The 22,500-nt window shown below is 43.3% G+C and overlaps 1 pseudogene; it reads right to left on the reverse strand.

Moving 5' to 3' along the window:
- The window catches only part of LOC129835426 (dynein axonemal heavy chain 2-like), a 214,451-nt pseudogene that overhangs the window by 86,683 nt on the left and 105,268 nt on the right, over positions 1-22,500 (reverse strand).

A 22,500-nucleotide genomic window follows, 5' to 3' on the forward strand; every position in this document is an offset into this window, starting at 1 on the left:
CTGTTGTCGATGTGTGCAGAGGGTCCCTGGTTCGCGCCCGTGTCGGGGCGAGGGGACGACGTAAAGTTATACTGTTACATTTGCAGCCATGATATTGTAACCCACCGTATAATTCATTGTCCTGCATTGGGGGCAAGGGTTGTCACTGTTGTGTAGGCAATGAAGCTGAACCAAACTCGCTTGGTTCCTTGATCTGATCTATAGGCTAAGCATTAGCAGCCTATTTTGCATTGATAACCAAATATAATCTCAGTGACTCTTCAGACAATAAACCAAACAACATTGTAGCTTTATTAGAATCCACCCCAAAAAGTATTTTGTTTAAAAGTAATAACTATGTGATTCTAGGATATTTTGAAACGGTAAAAACAGCTGCTAACCATGTGCTTTTTTTTCTCTCTATGAGCAAAAATGATGACATTATTTTTAGCTGAAATGGGAGCGAATACATACAAGCAGCAAATCAAACTGGGATAATGTTTTAGGTTACCCTGGACAGTATAGGAATCTTTTCCAGTGGATATTATTGAATTATAAATCTATTTCACATGGGGAGATGTGGGAAGCTAAAAGGCTAGCTTGCTTGCTGTTTTTAGCCAGCTAGCTAGCATACTACTAGCTGATTAGCCTACAGCCAACTGGCAGGCACAAAATGAGATCATGTAAAACAAACCTAAACTTCTATTACATGTAGCTATTATTCAAATATGTAGTTGGATTCCTTTGAAATTATCTAGCAGTGGTGATGATGTTTTCAACATAATTATTTGTTGCTTTTACCACAAATGGAAAGAAAGCAACAAGAAAATCTCTACTATCGCCCCCTTGTGAATGTTGCTATGTGCGAGTTTAGGAATGCATAGACAGGTGAGGTATCATGTTACTAAAAGATACACTTTGCTCTGAAAGAATCAGGCTCCACCAAAGCGCACACACACGCGGTAAATAACAGAGTGATGTGAGTGGAGAGCTTTATCCTTGTGTAGCGTCAGCCGCCTAGTTTTTCCCTGCGGCCTGATTGACTGCCTGTACTGTAGCCTTAGCCTCTAGTAGAGTTAGCCTCCTAGCGTTCCCCCCCCTCCTTGGTCAATAGAGTAGCCTAGCTTCCCTGGCTGACCACCTTTGCCGTAGACTTCGCCTCCTAGCCTTTCCCCTCTCCCTGGCCAATCAGTGTGGCTGGTTGGGGATGCTAATTGAATTGGGCTGTAGGTCTAATTCTAATCTGCAGCAGATGGCCCGGGCATTTCTGAATTCTCCAGCAGTCAGCCAGGACCTGCCCTGGGTAATGAAATCCAGGACAGGCTCAGACACACACAAAAACAGACACACACACAGTCAGATATGCACACACAGGCACGGACGCAGGCACACACGCCCACACACTCCTACACACACTCGCTCACAAACACACACGCACACTCACCCACTCGCCCTCTCTCAAACACACACTCACCCCTATGGCGACATTCCTATGGGCATATGGGCTAAGCACTAGGTGGCGGTGTTGGGCTGTGCGGGCCGGGCGGTGGGGCACACTGTACTAAAGACGCAATAACGACACAAATCAAGGGCCATAATTTGGAGAAAGGCTCAAACTGGGGGTTGAGTTATAATTTTCCGAGGTCTTGTGCGACATTCTCTGGAGAGTAAACAGTGTGAGCACTAAATCACACAGTAGGGAGGCAGGAGAGAGGTGTGTGTGTGTGAGAACAGGCTTGTCATGTAATAACAGAACAACACAGAGAAGGAACATTGCTCCTCACTGTAACTACTGTCATCAGCTATCAAGTACATCTGGGACTGCTGTAGCGGGCCAGCCAAGGACTGTGCAGGCAAACAGAACAAAGGTCTGTAGGTGTGTGTGTGTGTGTGTGTGTGTGTGTGTGTGTGTGTGTGTGTGTGTGTGTGTGTGTGTGTGTGTGTGTGTGTGTGTGTGTGTGTGTGTGTGTGTGCAACTGCTTTTCTTAGCTGTGGGCGGGTGTGTAGTGTTCTGTGTGTGACGTTAATGCGTACCCTAGGAGAACAGAATGTGTGTGTTATTGTGTAGTGAAGTAAGTAGAAACGTGTAGATGTATTTTCTAAGTGTAGCCTACAATTATATATGATTGTTTTTGGATTATAGTTGTGTTTGGGCGAGTACATAGTGTGTGAGTTGTGTGTCCATAAGTGTGCGTGTGTGCACATGTGTCCGTGACAGCCAGTGTGTATGCAACTGCACGCACAAGGATGTGCATAAGTGTGTGTTAATGTATGTTTGCACCTGTCTGTGTGTGTATTCATGGCAGCCGGTCTGGGGGCAGTGAGAGATGGATGGGTGAGTCTGTGGGTGGTAATTCCAGGTGATTTGTGCTTCGTCGTGCACAGCGTGTCCTGACTTTCTCTTCTTTCAGCCAGAGCACAGAGCAGGGCACACACACTTACATGGCCTGTTTCCTCTCTCCAGCACGGGGCCAAAGCATGCGTCAGCCCCTCTAGAATCACCGTCAGCCAGCCGCTTTGGCCCCGTGTGTATGTGCTTACTCATATTATCCATAGAATCATCATCAATCATCTGTCTCCGTGGCCAGACATTGTCATCAGTTATTGAGAGGCACAATCATTTGGAATTGATATAGTCCCCCACATTGGATACGATACGTTGACTGGCTCGGGATACAAAATGCTCAGTATTTTGGCGGAGGGGTGGATGGGTAAATCCTGTCAAATGATTCTGAAGAGAGATCTAAGCTTCCCCCAGAGAGATTTAAATAACCCCATCACATGTGCCTCCCCTTTTCCCCATCCTCCTCTCTTCCTTTCCTCTGGCTGGGGTTGTGAGGAGGAGGTATACAAATACACAATAGCTGGGCCCGTGTGTGTGTGTGTGTGTACTTGTGTTTGTTGAATGAGGGGGAGGGGGTGAGAGATGACCTGACGGATGGAATCTCTCCTCCTACACCTAATCCTGGTGTTTACTAGGCAACACATTTGGGAGGAAGGAGAGATGAAAACAGAAAGAATCTAACAGAAACACCCAGCCCACAACGTCGTCCTCTGCTATAGAAAACATGGGTATGACTGGGTGCCTTTCAATAGAGAGAGATTGTAATGTGAGGCGGAGAGAGCAGCCTCTAAGCTCCCACCTCCTCTTTTCTCTCTCTCTCCTTCCGTACCCTGTTAATTTGTCTATCTTTCCTCCCATTTCAGCCTAACACCATCTCTGCTATGTCTTGTTCATTCCCTCTTTGTCACTCGTCTCTATCTATCACTGTTCTTCCTCCCCTCCCTCTCTCTTCCTCCCCTCCCTCTCTCTCTTCCTCCCCTCCCTCTCTCTCTTCCTCCCCTCCCCCTCTCTCTTCCTCCCCTCCCTCTCTCTCTTCCTCCCCTCCCTCTCAATTCAATGGCTTTATTGGCATGGGAAACGTGTTTACATTGCCAAAGCAAGTGAAATAGATAACCAAAAGTGAAAAAATAATAATAATCTACAGTAAACATTACACTTACAAAAGTTCCAAAAGAATAAAGACATTTCAAATGTCTATAGAAAGTGTTGTAATGATGTGCAAATAGTTAAGGTACAAAAGGGAAAATAAATATAGTTTGTATATCCAATGGTGTTTGTTCTTCAGTGGTTGCCCTTTTCTTGTAGCAACAGGTCACACATCTTGCTGCTTTGATTGCACCCTCTTCTCCTCTCTCTCTGTGGTGCGACCTGGTGGTGGCTCACTGGTTTGTGAGAGAAGCTGACATGACACACACAGAGACAGAGAGACAGAGAGACAGAGAGACAGAGAGAAATAGAGACAGAGAGACAGAGACACAGAGAGAGAGAGACAGAGACACAGAGAGGGAGAGAGACAGAGAGATACACAGAGAGAGAGAGAGAGAGAGACAGAGAGAGGGAGAGGGAGAGAGAGAGACAGAGAGATACACAGAGAGAGAGAGAGAGAGAGAGAGAGGGAGAGAGAGAGAGAGAGACGCTGCTGGCGCTTTAATTCCTGACACATCTCAACCTCCGCTTCTCATCATCTGCCACATACACCCACCAGGGTTTCGTAAGCCATTAATAGCCGGTTTTTGGAGGATAAAAAATTAATTAAATAAACCTCTGGCCAGTTGTCCAGGAGAAGAAAAGTTCCCATTGCGAAATAATGCTTTTTAGCCTATTCATTGATGGAAATACCATTCGATGGACATACATTTGACTGGTCATGCTTACTTGTCTATCAGTTAATTAGCATAATTGAGTGGAATTAAATTTGCATGTGTGTACAGTATATTGGTTATGTATCTTATTTATCACACCCGTACAGCATACAGATACAGAGACTTTAAGCGGAAAATCGCTCTGACAATGCGAGAGCTGCTCCTACAGCATCTCGAACAGCAAACGCCTAGGTAACGGAAGGCTTCATCAGCGTATCACACACCAATCTGCAATGAGCTGGAGGCAGTATGCATTTTGAAAACAGATACGGAGACCCAAACATTTAAGCCTACATTACATATAATGAGGCATGTCTTACCTTACCAAAATCTAACCATATCTGTGGAGGCAATTATTTTATATGAACTTTATTTTATTGTCCAGTAGCCAGAGTCACAATCCAAGTGAAAGGCTATGATCCCCTATTGATGTCACTTGATCAATCCTCTTCAATCAGTGTAGATGAAGGACTTTTAAGCCGTGAGACAATTGAGACATGGATTGTGTATGTGTGCCATTCAGAGGGTGAACGGGCAAGACAAACAATTTAAGTGCCTTTGAACGGGGTATGGTAGTAGGTGCCAGGCGCACTGGTATGTGTCAAGAACTGCAACGCTGCTGGATTTTTCACGCTCAACAGTTTCCCCTGTGTATCAGGTCCACCACCTAAACGGCATCCAGCCAACTTGCCACAACCGTGGGAAGCATTGGAGTCAACATGGGCCAGCATCCCTGTGGAACGCTTTTGACCCTTTGTAGAGGGGGGGCGGGCTGGGGGGGGTAGTCAGTATTTAGTGTTCCCTACTCAACACACATTCACACAAACACAGGTACAAAGGCATTAACAGTATCAAGGAATACAAACTAAACCCCATACATACAGTAATTAGAGGGTGTGCTTCAGGCTATTGTTTAAATACATCTAAAGGAAAACCCTGAGAACAGTGCCAGAGAAACAGTTCAACCCTAATAATAAAATAGCATTCCTCTTCCAGTGTGTTTGGCATGTGTCCGCACACTGAGTATCTTCAGTTTCAAATGTACTGGCTCTTCCAGTGTGTTTGGCATGTGTCCGCACACTGAGTATCTTCAGTTTCAAATGTACTGGCTCTTCCAGTGTGTTTGGCATGTGTCCGCACACTGAGTATCTTCAGTTTCAAATGTACTGGCTCTTCAACAAAATACAACAGGTATTTCTGTCTAGATTATGTAAATGTGTTTAAGGGAAACTCATTGTCCCTCTGTTAGCATTGGATGACCTTTAATGGATACGCCATTTAGAGTGACATTATAGATACATACACTGTAGGTTATAGTCTTGAGGTCTTTTCTTATCATAAGTCTGCACCTCGTTGTCACGCCCTGACCTTAGTATTCTTTGTTTTCTTTATTATTTTAGTTAGGTCAGGGTGTGACATGGGGAATGTTTGTGTTTTGTTGGTTTTGGGTGATTCTATGGTAAAGGGGTTGTTGGGTGTAGTATATGGGTTTGTGTTGAGTACATGTGTCTAGCGTTGTCTATGTATGTTTAGTTGTCTAGGAGAGTCTATGGTTACCTGAATGAGTTCCCAATTAGAGACAGCTGATTTCGGTTGTCTCTGATTGGGAGCCTTATTTAGGGTAGCCATAGGCTTTCATTTGTTGTGAGTAGTTGTCTATGTGATACGTTTGTAGCCAGTGTGTGCACATCGTTGTTTAGCTTCACGATCGTTTTCTTGTTTTGTTTAGTGTTTAAGTGTTTTTGTTTCGTTTGCCTTCTTCTTTAATAAAAAGGAGATGGCTTATTTTCCTAAAGCTGCGTTTTGGTCCGTCAATCCTCCACACGATCGTGACACTCGTCTTACCTATCATCCTCTCTTTTCACTACCTCGTTATTTCTCTCTGTTATTTTTCTCTGTGTCACAGACTAATACAATAATAATTCTAGAATAATTAAGATATCTACACACACGCACACATACAAACTAGTACCACCCTACAGCGTTGCATTATCAAGTTGAAACATAATCGTTCCCTTGTTTATTTCTGTTGTGCTGGTTCTTTGTGCATGTTTTATTTAGACTCATTTCCATATGAGGCTACTGTATAATACGATGGCGTACATAACTGTATCGGATGGAGAAAAACAACTCCACAACTCCCCAATCCCTCAATTATCCTCTTCACCGACTGGAGACACATGGAAGTTATGGTTCAATCAGGGTAAAAATGTTCTAGCCCATAAATTAGGTAAAGTCAATTAGGACAACTTTCCAATTAAGGACAAATCTGTGACTTGAGGGCAGGGCTATTTGGAGCGTCTGCTGAGAGGATGGAGCCACACTGTGACTGTGTCCTTGTTTATGTCCTGCTAATGTGTGTGTGTCCTGCTCCGCCAACATGGATAGCTGTGAGTAGGTTCTGATACTGAATTTAACCCACGAATGGAGTATTTTGGGGGCCAGCGGAGCAGCAAAAGTGTGAGTGCTTACATCCATGTTTCTGTGTGTCTGTGTGTGTTCTGGGAAAAGCCATGTTTTTGTGTGTCTGTGTGTGTTCTGGGAAGAGCCATGTTTTTGTGTGTCTGTGTGTGTTCTGGGAAAAGCCATGTTTTTGTGTGTCTGTGGGTGTTCTGGGAAAAGCCATGTTTTTGTGTGTCTGTGTGTGTTCTGGGAAGAGCCATGTTTTTGTGTGTCTGTGTGTGTTCTGGGAAGAGCCATGTTTTTGTGTGTCTGCGTGTGTTCTGGGAAGAGCCATGTTTTTGTGTGTCTGTGTGTGTTCTGGGAAAAGCCATGTTTTTGTGTGTCTGTGTGTGTTCTGGGAAAAGCCATGTTTTTGTGTGTCTGCGTGTGTTCTGGGAAGAGCCATGTTTTTGTGTGTCTGTGTGTGTTCTGGGAAAAGCCATGTTTTTGTGTGTCTGTGTGTGTTCTGAGAAAAGCCATGTTTTTGTGTGTCTGTGTGTGTTCTGGGAAAAGCCATGTTTTCTTTTGAAGTGTTTTCTAGTCCAACAATACATGATTTTGATCTGGCTTAATGCTCACCAAAGACCCTCTCTGCTTGCTGAGGGAGGTGAGTTCAGCTGGCAGACGACTGATCAAGCATCTCTCCTTTTTGTTTCACACAAGCCACAACTAGCTATGTTATCCTTAACCACACTTGAATTGTACCCAAAAGCAATAAGTCATTTATCGCATCCCAAAAAGCCAGTCTTACATATTTTCTTTCCCATGATACATTTCAGTATTTCAGAATATTTCCGTAGGAATTAAATAGAGGGACATATTTACAGTTCAGCTCGAATAACGTCGAGGCAAGTTACCTGCTTTTCATTGAGGCCTTGTTACTGGGGTGACCTGCCTCTCTGTGACCCCTGACCTTTAACCTTTAAAGCTAGAATCCTTAGTTGCAACATCCATTTTTGGACGTATAAATTAAATACGTCCACCCACTGATTCCTAAAGAATATAGAATTTATAAATGCCTCATGAGCTTAGTTCAACCGTTGTACCCAATCAGAACCCAAAATATAAGATTGTTTTACTCCAATGTTTGCAAATAGTGTAAATGTAAACAAATACTGTATAGCCTCACAACTTAGCAAGAACTAGAATTGTGATATCATGGATGGTCAGGCCTTGCATCCATAGCTCTGTCTATGAATTTTAGAGTGGTTAAATTTCTCGAGGCCCATCCCTCAGCTTCTTACTAAAACAGAGGCGGGGTGCATGCTTTGTTAATGTTTAAATTAAGGATTCTAGCTTTAACTCTGTGACCTTTGACCCATCCCTCACCTGCAGAGGCGGCCGACCATCTTTGTAAGGTGCAATGTCTCCTCCCAGTCTCCATCCAGTGACTGGAAGGAGAAGAAAAAATATCTAAACGTTGATGGCTAATGTTAACAGACGGAACAGATCTCGAGTGCAAATTCTGAGAGGGGCGGAAGGTGGCGTGTGTGCGTGCACCTGTGTGTTCGTGTGTGCGTGCACCTGTGTGTGTGTGTGTGTGTGTGCATACACCTGTGTGTGTGTGTGTGTGTGCGCACGTGCGTGCATGTGTTTGAGGGTGATCTCATTTACACCCAAACAGAAAGGCAGGGGAGTGAGCCAGGCAATGAGTCACTTATTTGATTATGTTTTCTCATGGAGCAGCAGCTTGAAGCAGCTTGAAGCAGCTCTGAAGACAGGAAACCATTGATCCTGGCAGGCACCTAGAGCGAGAGCCCCACTCCGCTCACACATCACAACACAGAGGCAGGCAGGCAGCAGAGAGAACTTGTAGAAATATGCACTATGATCATGAAGGCAATGCATGCCATGGTGTCTCGCTTTTTTACTGTTCCTCCCTTCCTCCCTTCTCCCTCTTTTCATTTTTTTTCTCTCCCTCGCCATGACTTCTCAATGAACCGCGTTTGGGTTTGAGAGGCTAGGGGGGGCTTGGAGGGAGGGCAAGAGGACTATTTCAAACACCTCCAGTCCCCTGTGCCCGGCGCTATTCACATACTAAATCTGTGTTGATGTAACCTGTGTCTGGGAATTCATGGGGCTAAAGGCTGCTGGGGCGGAGGGAGGGAGAGAGTCTTACACAGGGTTGGGGAGTAAAGGATTATAACAAAACTAACTGTAATCCGTTATATTACCAGAAAAAATATTGTAATCAGATTTCAGATACTTTTGAAAAACAAAATCATTTACTTGTAGGATTACTTTAAAATTCCGAAATGATGTTTGCGGGAAAAAATATTTGACACCTTTCTGTTGTTTTCTCAATGACATTCAAATCAGCATTGAAAAAAGGCGCAAATATCACGCCCTGACCATAGAGAGCTTTTTATTCTGTATGTTGGTTAGGTCGGGGTGTGATTAAGGGTGGGTTATCTAGGTGAATTATATTTCTGTTGGCCTGGTATGGTTCCCAATCAGAGGCAGCTGTTTATCGTTGTCTCTGATTGGGGATCATATTTAGGTAGCCATTTCCCCATTGTGCATTGTGGGATTTTGTCTAGGTATAGTTTCCTGTGAGCACTATTCTGAGCTTCACGTTTCGTTTGTTCGCTTTATTGGGAATCTAACAGACTCTGTTTTTTGTTTTATGTAAAGATATATCCTAATCATATTATTTTGTGTAGTAGTTGCCTACAGTACATAACCCATCCACAAAGTAAAATGCAACATCTGTTTATGGTCAGCTGTGTCAACTCTAACATTGATATATCCTGCAATAGATGTCCTTTAATTGGTAATATTCATGTTGGCCTTCTTCTCATGCCTCTTGAGCAGGTTGACGATTTCCGCTAGATTTGCCAGCTGAAAGTCCAAATTGGCTATTTTGTAAAAATGTATGAAAACTAAAATTTGCTTTAATTTAAGGTTAGGGTTATGCATTAGGGTTAACAGGGTGGGTAAAGTTAGGGTTAGGATTTTATAACTTTGTGGATGTGCCAGCTAATGACCACTCTGCAGAGCTGCCTCCAGAACAAGATTCATGATGAAAAACGCTAAGTTGTGCCTCTTAAGGAGAAAGTAATATAAAAGTAACTGAAAGTAATCCGATTACATTACAGAGTTTGGGTTATCCCAAAATTACATTACTGATTACAATTTTGGACACGTAACTGTAACAGATTACATGTAGAAAGTAACTGGTCTCACACAGGGCTGACAGTCAGGGCTGCTCTCCTCTCCTCTAGACGTTCTAACCCCAGGAAGGGACACCCCGCCAGGCAGGCGGGACACCCCAGCCCCAGTCCTGACCTGGAGAAAATTAAGGCCTGACTGTCTCCATTTCCCCCAGGCAGTTCCTGCAGGCAGTTCCTGCCAGAGCAGTGGGCTCCTCCAGCTGCAGGCCAGACCCAGTGAGGGAGGAGGGGAGATGATGAGCTGCTGCCTGAGACTAGCTACAGTACTGAACAACCGCCACAGCCACTTAAACCCCTTATGGTTCTTAGTTAACACTGTACTTGGGGTTATAAGCAGGTTTCCACTTAAATTCTGTCACAAATTGTCAGAATTGAAATGGAATTGACCGCAACAATCCTGGTTATTAGAGCAGATGGGCCCTGCACCTGTGGGCCATTCATCAATATAGCACTACACTAACCTAGCCTAATGCTTTGATATACTGGGATCTCAGATGAGGAGCCATTAGACTATATGAAGACTTTCAGGATCAGGAGTCGAGTAATTCGATTTTACCCTTATAACCAAAGCAAAAGGCTGTGATGACTGAACTCTCAGACCCCAGAAGCACTGTACTGAGAGATGCTGGGACTGGGAGTCCATGATTAACGTGCTGTTGAAAAGACTACACTTTGCTGTTGATCCTGTACAGCAGGTAAGAGAAAGGAAGAGAGAGCAGAAGGGAGAGAGAAAGAGGAAAAAAAGGGGGGCAAATATCAAGACCAAACCGGCAGGACAAAAACAATGAGGTACGGAGACCGACCGAGAAAGAGATTAAGAGAGGGAGGGGGAGGGGCGAGAGAGAGAGAGGGGGGGGGCGAGAGAGAGAGAGGGGCGAGAGAGAGAGGGGCGAGAGAAAGAGAGGGAGGGGCAAAAGAGAGAGAGAGGGGGCGAGAGAGAGAGAGGGGTGAGAGAGAGAGAGGGGCGAGAGAGAGAGAGAGGGGAGAGAGAGAGAGAGAGGAGAAAGTGAGAGAGAGAGAGAGAGAGGAGACGAGAGAGAGAGAGGGGAGAGAGAGAGAGAGGAGTGAGAGGGGGGAGACGAGAGAGAGATAGGGGTGGTGAGAGAGAGGGGAGGGTTGGGAGAGCGAGAGGGGGGGGGGGGGGGATAGAGAAAGGCAGCCAAAGGCAGACCTGGCTCTCAAGAGAAGAGAGGCGATTTTCACACTGCCCACAAAATGAGGTGGAAACTGAGCTGCACTTCCTAACCTCCTGCCAAATGTATGACCATAGAGACACATATTTCCCTCAGATTATACAGATACACAAAGAATTTGAAAACAAATCCAATTTGATAAACTCCCATATCTATTGGGTGAAATACCACAGTGTGCCATCACAGCAGCAAGATGTGACCTGTTGCCACAAGAAATGTGCAACCAGTGAAGAACAAACACCATTGTAAATACAACCTATATTTATGTTTATTTATTTTCCCTTTCGTACTTTAACTGTTTGCACATAATATGACATTTGTAATGTCGTTATTCTTTTGGAACTTTTGTGAGTGTAATGTTTACTGTTAATTTTATTGTTTATCATCTAGTTCACTTGCTTTGGCAATGCTAACATATGTTTCCCATGCCAATAAAGCCCTTAAATTGAATTGAGAGAGTCAGAGAGAGAGCGAGAGAGAGACAGAGAGAGAGAAAATGAGAAAAGGAGAAAGATAAGAAGAGAACAAGATGGTGAAGGAGGAATACTCTAACCCAGGCCTGGGCAATTATTTTCCATGGAGGCCCACATTAGAATATATTTTTGCCATCGGGTGCCAGAATCATATTACAGGATTATACATCATGTGTATGACTGTGTTGACAGATATATCTACTGTAAATCACATCCAGATATGCTACTTATTTAACTTTTTTAACATTAGCAGACATAAACCACATCCATGTTCTCCTTTTGGTTGGTATATTCATTATTAAACATGCAATGAACTACACGGAGGGAAAAGAACACTGTGCATTCAGCACCACGGACAGAACTCTTGTTAACGGGTATGCACAAAAACACAAGAAAGAGGTCAACATTACATTTAAACTACTCAATCAGTGTGAGGAGTGAAGTCTCTGATGGGCATTGACTAGAGCAGTGAAGTCAGGTATAGTTTCTGCGCTATGCGCAGGATTGCTGAGAGGTGAGTCATTAAGAGATGATCTGTGCCTTGACTTGTTATATTTCATCACTGAAAAGGTCTGTTCACATACATAGGTTGACCCAAACAGTACAGACATCTTCTAAGCATGACCCCTAGTCTTTGGAAAGTTTTGTTCATCGAGAGATGCATAGAACCTCGTCAGTGACAATGTTTTGAATAGTTCTCCAATCACTGCATCAGACTGAAGATCGATAAGCTCAAGTTGCAGGTCAGTGGGAGCGTTATCCACATTGAAGGTGGAAGGAGAGGAAACCAACAGCATGTCATTTTCCAACACTTTGAAATCCTCAAAACGATGAGAAAACTCACGTATACTCATGTATACTTCTCCCGCTGGTCATCTGATAGGGAACAGACTAGTAGTGTCAGAAGGTGGGTGAGATGGTTGGCTTCTACTTGGTGGTTAGGAGTAATTTTCCCTTGAAGGCTTTGACAAGGCTGTACATCTGATGTGCAAGAAGGCCCTTCCCTTGTAGTTTTGAATTCCGTTCATTCATGAGTACCATGATGTCCACGGTGAAGGCAAAATCAGCCAACCATTCTTTATCTTGCAGTTGAGGGAAATCCACATATTTTCCTTTCATTTAAGCACCTTCCCCAAACTCAGCCATCTCATGTTTGAGTGGTAGGGAAGATCTGCATAACCCGACTCTGTCTCTTCCAACAGTGACACAAACATATGGTATATGGTTCAAAGATTTAGCTCTTATGAAGTTTACCACTTTAGTGACTGTATCCACAACATGGCTCATTTTCAGGACACATTTACAGAGCCCCTCTGTGTTCAGCTCAGCTACTTGATCTTGTATCCTTTTCAAAAGTTTTTTCCTGACAAGTTTGGGCACCCATCAGTGGTCACACTGGATAACTTTTCAAAACTCAGTCCCAGCTTTGCCACACACTTATTAACCTCCTCCAATAAATATTTCCCTGTGGTTGTGCTCTTCATTGACTGCAATGAAGCAAGTTCCTCTGTAATTTCAAAGTCTGGGGTTATGAATATCAAAAACTGCACCGTGTCACGTGCATCACTGCTCTCACCCAGGGCCAAGGAGAAATAGGTGAAATCCTTTAACTTGTCTTTCAACTGTTGTTCCATATTCTCTGTGATTATCATGACACACGGCGAGACCCAGATGCAGACACAGGAGGCAGATGGTTGGAGTCTTACAATGTTTATTAATGAAAAAGGAGTAGGCAAGAGGTCGTGGACAGGCAAAAGGTCAAAACCAGATCAGAGTCCAGGAGGTACAGAGTGGCAGACAGGCTCGTGGTCAAGTCAGGCAGAATGGTCAGGCAGGTGGGTTCAGAGTCCAGAAACAGGCAAGGGTCAAAACCGGGAGGACTAGAAAAAGGAGAAATGCAAAAAGCAGGAGAACGGGAAAAACGCTGGTTGACTTGGAAACATACAAGACGAACTGGCACAGAGAGACAGGAAACACAGGGATAAATAAACTGGGGTAAATAAGCGACACCTGGAGAGGGTGGAGAGAATCACAGGGACAGGTGAAACAGATAATGGTGTGACAGTGATGTCCTCAACACGCCAAGTCACTGTTCGTCTTGACAGGGAAACATTTTCAAACAGCTCTTTCTTGTCGGAGCAAAGTATTGCTGCAGAGTCAATTAAACATTCTTTAAAGAATTCGCCCCCAGCAAATGGCTTGCTACGTTTAGCAATTTTGTGGGACAGTACATAGCTAGCTCTCACAATTCCGTTGTCTGCTGAATGCAGTTTTGTGAAAAGTCCTTGCTGCTTCTGTATCTGAGAAAGCAACTCTTTCGATGCACTTGCCCTCTACTCATATTCCTATATTTCTCTGCATGCTTTGTCTGGAAGTGTCGGGACAAGTTGTAGTCTTTCAAGACAGCGATGCTCTCTTTGCACACTTAGCACACAGCTTTCCCTGACACCTCAGTAAAGAAATATTTCGATGTCCACTCGACTTGCTGGAACACCTTACATTCATTGTCTACTTTCCTTCTCTTTGAAAAACTCATTTATGCGCAATTTCTAGCTAGCTACTATTTGTAACTGTGACGTGTGTATCAGCCTGTCAGTCACTGTCAGTCCTCGTGCAGTAATTTATACGTTCCTTCAAAACAAATGTCCCAGAAGCGGTGGGAGTTAAATCATTCCACAAAAGCGAGTATTCATTGGGCTTTAAATTTTCAAAACGTTACGAATCGCCAGTTCTTAATGTGATCTGAGCATGATTCCGCGAGCCGTGGGACGGGCCGTCCTTTGCCCAGGCCTGCTCTAACCTGTTATGGAGAGTTCTTTGCTGGCGGTTCCTGATATCTCAGAGATCTTGTTTTCGCAGATTTCTGAATCATGAATTCCCTGGCAATGGAGCAGTGCAAGTTCTGCATCCAGCAACGTCACGAGTCACGTGACCCGTTTCTGAAGCTGCTTCAGTACAGCTCTATACGGAGAGAGAAGGGGAGAGGGCAAACTCGATTGAACTAGTTTCAATATATGGAATCACTTGGTAGTTTCTGGATTTTGGGTAAAATTCTCCTTTAAGTAGTTATATGGTATTTTATTCAATCTATTGTATTATCTCTTATCTGTGTGAAGCGAGACTTACAGTCATAAAGAGGGTTTGGTACCATTTAAATGGACACTATGGATGCAGTCCTGTAACCTCTGAGAGTCATTAGCACTGACTGTCATAATGATTGACAAGATTGCACCTGACACAGAGATTGAAGGAGGAATATCAGCATTATTTTTGCGGACAGATTGTAGCTTCCATCAATGTAATTGTTTGCATCATTTTCAATCCCCCGTATATTTTAGGGGGTAAATATACAGCACCAGTCAAAAGTTTGGACACACCTACTCATTCAAGTTTTTTGTTTTGTTATTTTTAACTATTTCTACATTGTAGAATAATAGTGAAGATATCAAAACTATGAAATAACACATATGAAATCATGTAGTAATCAAAAAGTGTTAATCAAATCAAAATATATTTTATATTTGAGATTCTTCGAAGTAGCCACCGTTTGCCTTGATGACAGCTTTGCACACTCTAGGTGTTCTCTCAACCAGTTTCATGAGGTAGTCACCTGGAATGCATTTCAATTAACAAGTGTGCCTTGTTAAAAGTTAATTTGTGGAATTTCTTTCCTTCGTAATGCATTCAAGCCAATCAGTTTGTTGTGACAAGGTAGGGGTGGTATACAGATGATAGGCCTATTTGGTAAAATACCAAGTCCATATTATGACAAGAACAGCTCAAATTAGCAAAGAGAAATGACAGTCCATTACTTTAACACATGAAGGTCAGTCAATAGAATGCCAAGAGTGTGTCAGGTTTTCTCCAGACGTGACGCTTGGCATTCAGGCCAAAATGTTCAATCTTGGCTTCATCAGACCAGAGAATCTTGTTTCCGTTTATCTACTCTACCATAAAGGCCTGTTTGGTGGAGTCCTGCAGAGATGATTGTCCTTCTGAAAGGTTCTCCCATCTCCTCAGAGGAACTCTAGAGCTCTGTCAGAGTGACCATGGGGTTCTTGGTCACCTCCCTGACCAAGGTATCAGTGATGCAAACTAGTGAGGGCCCAAATAGGTGACACTTTTTGTTGTTGCACTGAAACATGCAAAACATCCCTACGAGGGGGAAATGCAGGTTTTAACTAATTAAACAACAAATAATATGATCTACATGATCCGTCTCCGTGTGTAAAATAACAAGTGGTTCATGTGAACCTAACTCACAACTAAAAAATGTAAAGAAAGCAATCCAATGTTATTTGTTTCCTAGACTTTACTGCAAATTACACTTTTGAGAAAAACAATACACTAATATTGCAGTTAGCCATGACAACCTTTATAATAGAACACTTGTTACCATGACAACATTTATAATAGAACACGTGTTACCATGACAGCCTTTATAATAGAACACTTGTTACCATGACAGCCTTTATAATAGAACACTTGTGACCATGACAACCTTTGTAATAGAACACTTGTTACCATGACAGCCTTTATAATAGAACACTTGTTACCATGACAGCCTTTATAATAGAACACTTATTACCACAACAGCCTTTATAATAGAACACTTGTTACCATGACAGCCTTTATAATAGAACACTTGTGACCATGACAGCCTTTATAATAGAACACTTGTTACCATGACAGCCTTTATAATAGAATACTTGTTACCATGACAGCCTTTATAATATAACACTTGTTACCATGACAGCCTTTATAATAGAACACTTGTTACCATGACAGCCTTTATAATAGAACATGTATTACCATGACAGCCTTTATAATAGAACACTTGTTACCATGACAGCGTTTATAATAGAACACTTGTTACCATGACAGCCTTTATAATAGAACACTTGTTACCATGACAGCCTTTATATTAGAACGCTTGTTACCACGACAACCTTTATAATAGAACGCTTGTTACCATGACAGCCTTTTTAATAGAACACTTGTTACCATGACAGCCTTTATAATAGAACGCTTGTTACCATGACAGCCTTTATAATAGAACACTTGTTACCATGACAGCCTTTATAATTGAACACTTCTTACCATGACAGCCTTTATAATTGAACACTTCTTACCATGACAGCCTTTATAATTGAACACTTGTTAACATGACAGCCTTTATAATAGAACACTTGTGACCACACACATCTAAATATTGCACTTGGGAAAAAACATCTTAAAGTAGAAATAGAATGAAACAAACAGACATTCTATTTTTGTTCTATTATAGTGGCCACTACAGTAGACATCGATCAAGTGCACAAGGCTACATCTGTGCAAAAATAATGTTCACTGAGTAAAACATTTTATAAGTCCCTCCTCACTCACACACAAGTGTTAGTGTCAAATTCAACACAACAAAAGCAATATTTGTGGGCTGCACATTATTACATTGTACACTTTCTGCCTGTGGACATCTGTTCTACAATGTGCCAGCAGAACATGATACCCTTTGTTGGCATAATTGATATATTTCAGACAGACACTGTAGCCACTGTATTGAAAAAGTGAGAAAGAAGGAAAGTGTGTGGTGTTCCTTTCACCTCTATAGTGGCATCCAGCTTAAGCCAGGTCCAGCTCCAGCTCCACTTGATCCCTGAATCCACTTGTTTAACAAGCAACGCCTCATTTTCAACTAATTCTGAAAATTAACCACATAATGTAGAGGGAAAACATTAGTTCACAGATAGTAGTTAGTTCATTAGATAGTTAACATTTCACACAGATTGCCAGGGTCCAGTAAGCAACTAACGCATTATAACTTGAGGAACGGCTAGGAGTCGTATACCAGTTAATACTATAGCGAATTGGTTAGGTTACTAATGTTAGCTCTCTGATGTTGTAATGTTAGCTGTTTGGCTTTATTAGCCAGCTAATTTTCACACAATAAACTCAATTATTTGATCAGTTAAGTTTGCTAATGTTGCTCAACATTTCTCTGGCTAGCTAACAGAAAATTAGATCCAGCTAGCAAGATATTTAACAATGCTAACAATACTTGTTCCACCACACTTTCTCCCTCACCTCAAACTTTCCAAATCAAATCAAATGTATTTATATAGACCTTCTTACAACAGCTGATATATCAAAGTGCTGTACAGAAACCCAGCCTAAAACAAATGCCAGTTGTTTTTCGGTTACAGCTCATGATGTACGCTTCATCACCTTCTCACTCGTCAGGCTTCTCACCTACCTCTTCGTTACTCGCAAACTGCCTTTCCACTCTCCCGCTGTCTTTCCAGAGCGCTCGCTGATGCTGTAACTAGCACATTGGTTGTCTCTCCTCTCTTCAGTCGCGTGCTGCATTCTGTTGTTATGTGAATGATTGGCTGAGCCTTGGATACAGCCAGTATTGCGCCAAACGCGCATCACTTGTTCGCACACAGCCAGTAGTGATCCAAAGCCCATCCCCCAAACTTTTCTCATTGGATCTACACGAATCAGGTAGGTCACCTATTTTGGATTCAAAATGGCGAATTTCGCTGAAAGGTGACTAGTTTGCATCCCTGTGGTATTCTGTGTAGATTGCTGAGGATTTTTATTTTATTTTATCAATTTTAGAATAAGGCTGTAACGTAACAAAATCTGAAAAATGTCAAGGGGTCTGAATACTTTCCAAATGCACTGTATATGGCACAGCTGTCAATTATCTGTTCCTGAAATGTAACAGGTACACCTTTTTATTCATCACAATTTTCTTTAACCAATTTTGGTCTTTAATAACCAATTGTGGTCTTTAATGATCTTTTCTTGAGATAACTTTTTTATATATTTTTTTCTAAAAACTGAACTTCAAAACACTCTCCTGCAACCCGCCTCACCAATTAAACAAAATAATATATTATTCACCTCAAATCTGAAATCCACAACAGAAGCTAGCCAGAAGCTGGCTAACGTTAGTATTTAGCTAACCACGGTTGGCGGTCATCAGCTATTCCTTTAGCTCGAAAAGCTATCGCCAGTTTTGTACAACGCGACTCAGACCAAACCATACCGGACCAATTTTCTCTCCATATCCCCGGATTTCTACTGCAAGCTCTGGACATTTACACCTGGATCTTGCAGCTAGCTAGCTGCTATCCGAATGACTATTGGCTTACGTCGGTCCCGGAGCAAACATAAATTATTCTGGAGCTAGCCAGCTGAAGAGTTCCATCAGCCACTCCTGGGCTACAATCACCTATCCGGACCCGTTTTACTGCCGGTGCGGAGCCCCACCGGGCCTTCACGACTGGACTACCGACGTTATCTGCCCGAGGGAGTTATCCAACTGGCCCCTCCGTCGCGATGTAACCTGAACGCCCATCTGGGGCCCGCTAATCGTTAGCTGTCTTATCGGCTGCTATCTGAATAGGTCTATCGGACAATTTTCTTTGGTCACTATAACTATATCTATTTTGCCAATTGGATTGGTCCACTCTACCACACGGAACCCCGCTAATCTACCGAAGGAAACGCACGGGGTGGCTGAAAACAGACCTCCATCCTCTGCCAGCTTGCTACCCATGGCCCGGCGAGCTGTCTGAATCGCCGTGACCCCAACCAACCTCACTACTCACTGAACCCTTATGATCACTTGACTAAGCATGCCTCTCCTTAATGTCAATATGCCTTGTCCATTGCTGTTCTGGCTAGTGTTTATTGGCTTATTTCACTGTAGAGCCTCTAGCCCTGCTCATTATACCTTATCCAACCTTTCAGTTCCACCACCCACACATGCGATGACTTCACCTGGTTTCAATGATATTTCTAGAGACAATATCTCTCTCATCATCACTCAATGCCTAGGTTTACCTCCACTGTATTCACATCATACCATACATTTGTTTGTACATTATACCGTGAAGCTATTTCATCGCCCCCAGAAACCTCCTTTTACTCTCTGTTCCGGACGTCCTAGATGACCAATTCTCATAGCTTTTAGCCGTACCCTTATCCTACTCCTCCTCTGTTCCTCTGGCGATGTAGAGGTGAATCCAGGCAATGCAGTGCCTAGCTCCACTTCTATTCCCCAGGCGCTCTCTTTTGATTACTTCTGTAACCGTAATAGCCTTGGTTTCATGCATGTTAACATTAGAAGCATCCTCCCTAAGTTAGTTTTATTCACTGCTTTAGCACACTCTGCCAACCCGGATGTCCTAGCCGTGTCTGAATCCTGGCTTAGGAAGACCACCCAAAACTCTGAAATCTCCATCCCTAACTACAACATTTTCAGACAAGATAGAACGGCCAAAGGGGGTGGTGTTGCAATCTACTGCAGAGATAGCCTGCAGAGTTCTGTCCTACTATCCATGTCTGTACCCAAATAATTTGAACTTCTTCTTTTAAAAATCCACCTCTCTAAAAACAAGTCTCTCACTGTTGCCGCCTGCTATAGACCACCCTCTTCCCCCAGCTGTGCTCTGGACACCATATGTGAACTTATTGCCTCCCATCTATCTTCCCGAGCTTGTACTGCTAGGTTACCTGAACTGGGACATGCTTAACACCCCAGCCATCCTACAATCTAAGCTTGATGCCCTCAATATCACACAAATTATCAATGAACCTACCAGGTACCACCCCAAAACTGTAAACACGGGCACCCTCATAGATATCATCCGAACCAACTTGCCCTCTAAATACACCTCTGCTGTTTTCAACCAAGATCTCAGCGATCACTGCCTCATTGCCTGCATCCGTAATGGGTCAGCGGTCAAACGACCTCCACTCATCACTGTCAAATGCTCCCTGAAACACTTCAGCGAGCAGGCCTTTCTAATCAACCTGGCCGGGGTATCCTTGAAGGATATTGACCTCATCCCATCAGTAGAGGATGCCTGGTTATTTAAAAAAAAAATGCCTTCCTCACCATCTTAAATAAGCATGCCCCATTCAAGAAATTTAGAACCAGGAACAGATATAGTCCTTGGTTCTCTCCAGACTTGACTGCCCTTAACCAACACAAAAACATCCTATAGCATTCTGCATTAGCATCGAACAGCCACCGTGATATGCAACTTTTCAGGGAAGTTAGAAACCAATATACACAGGCAGTTAGAAAAGTCAAGGCTAGCTTTTTCAAGCAGAAATTTGCTTCCTGCAACACAAACTCAAAAAAGTTCTGGGACACTGTAAAGTCCATGGAGAATAAGAACACCTCCTCCCAGCTGAAGGTAGGAAACTCTGTCACAACCGATAAATCCACTATAATTGAGAATTTCAATAAGCATTTTTCTACAGCTGGCCATGCTTTCCACCTGGCTACCCCTACCCCGGTCAACAGCACTGCACCCCCCACAGCAACTCGCCCAAGCCTTCCCCATTTCTCCTTCTCCCAAATCCAGTCAGCTGATGTTCTGAAAGAGCTGCAAAATCTGGACACCTACAAATCAGCCGGGCTAGACAATCTGGACCCTTTCTTTCTAAAATTATCTGCCGAAATTGTTGCAATCCCTATTACTAGCCTGATCAACCTCTCTTTCGTGTCGTCTGAGATTCCCAAAGATTGGAAAGCAGCTGCGGTCATCCCCCTCTTCAAAGGGGGGGACACTCTTGACCCAAACTGCTACAGACCTATATCTATCCTACCCTGCCTTTCTAAGGTCTTCGAAAGCCAAATCAACAAACAGATTACCGACCATTTTGAATCCCACCGTACCTTCTCCGCTATGCAATCTGGTTTCAGAGCTGGTCATGGGTGCACCTCAGCCACGCTCAAGGTCCTAAACGATATCTTAACCGCCATCAATAAGAAACAATACTGGTTTCTCAAATGATTGCCTCGCCTGGTTCACCAACTACTTCTCTGATAGATCAATGATGTCGCTCTTGCTGCTGGTGAGTCTCTGATCCACCTCTACGCAGACGACACCATTCTGTATACTTCTGGCCCTTCTTGGACACTGTGTTAACAACCCTCCAGACGAGCTACAATACCATACAACTCTCCTTCCGTGGCCTCCAACTGCTCTTAAATACAAGGAAAACTAAATGCATGCTCTTCAACCGATCGCTGCCTGCACCTGCCCGCCCGTCCAGCATCACTACTCTGGACGGTTCTGACTTAGAATATGTGGACAACTACAAATACCTAGGTGTCTGGTTAGACTGTAAACTCCCCTTCCAGACTCACATCAAACATCTCCAATCCAAAGTTAAATCTAGAATTGGCTTCCTATTTCGCAACAAAGCATCCTTCACTCATGCTGCCAAACATACCCTCGTAAAACTGACCATCCTACCGATCCTCGACTTCGGCGATGTCATTTACAAAATAGCCTCCAATACCCTACTCAATAAACTGGATGCAGTCTATCACAGTGTCATCCGTTTTGTCACCAAAGCCCCATATATTACCCAACCCTGCGACCTGTGCGCTCTTGTTGGCTGGCCCTCGCTTCATACTCGTCGCCAAACCCACTGGCTCCAGGTCATCTACAAGACCCTGAAAGGTAAAGTCCCCCCTTATCTCAGCTTGCTGGTCACCATAGCAGCACTCACCTGTAGCACGCGCTCCAACAGGTATATCTCTCTGGTCACTCCCAAAACCAATTCCTCCTTTGGCCGCCTCTCCTTCCAGTTATCTGCTGCGAATGACTGGAACGAACTACAAAAATCTCTGAAACTGGAAACACGTATCTCCCTCACTAGCTTTAAGCACCAGCTGTCAGAGCAGCTCACAGATTACTGCACCTGTACATAGCCCATCGATAATTTAGCCCAAACAACTACCTCTTCCCCTACTGTATTTATTTATTTTTCTCCTTTGCACCCCATTATTTCTATTTCTACTTTGCACATTCTTCCACTGCAAATCTACCATTCCAGTGTTTTAATTGCCAGATTGTATTTACTTCGCCACCATGGCCTTTTTTTTTGCCTTCACCTCCCTTATCTCACCTCATTTGCTTACATTGTATATACACTTATTTTTCTACTGTATTATTAACTGTATGTTTGTTTTACTCCATGTGTAACTCTGTGTTGTTGTATGTC

The sequence above is a fragment of the Salvelinus fontinalis genome, chromosome 36 (assembly GCF_029448725.1).
Source record: "Salvelinus fontinalis isolate EN_2023a chromosome 36, ASM2944872v1, whole genome shotgun sequence".
Lineage (NCBI taxonomy): Eukaryota > Metazoa > Chordata > Actinopteri > Salmoniformes > Salmonidae > Salvelinus > Salvelinus fontinalis.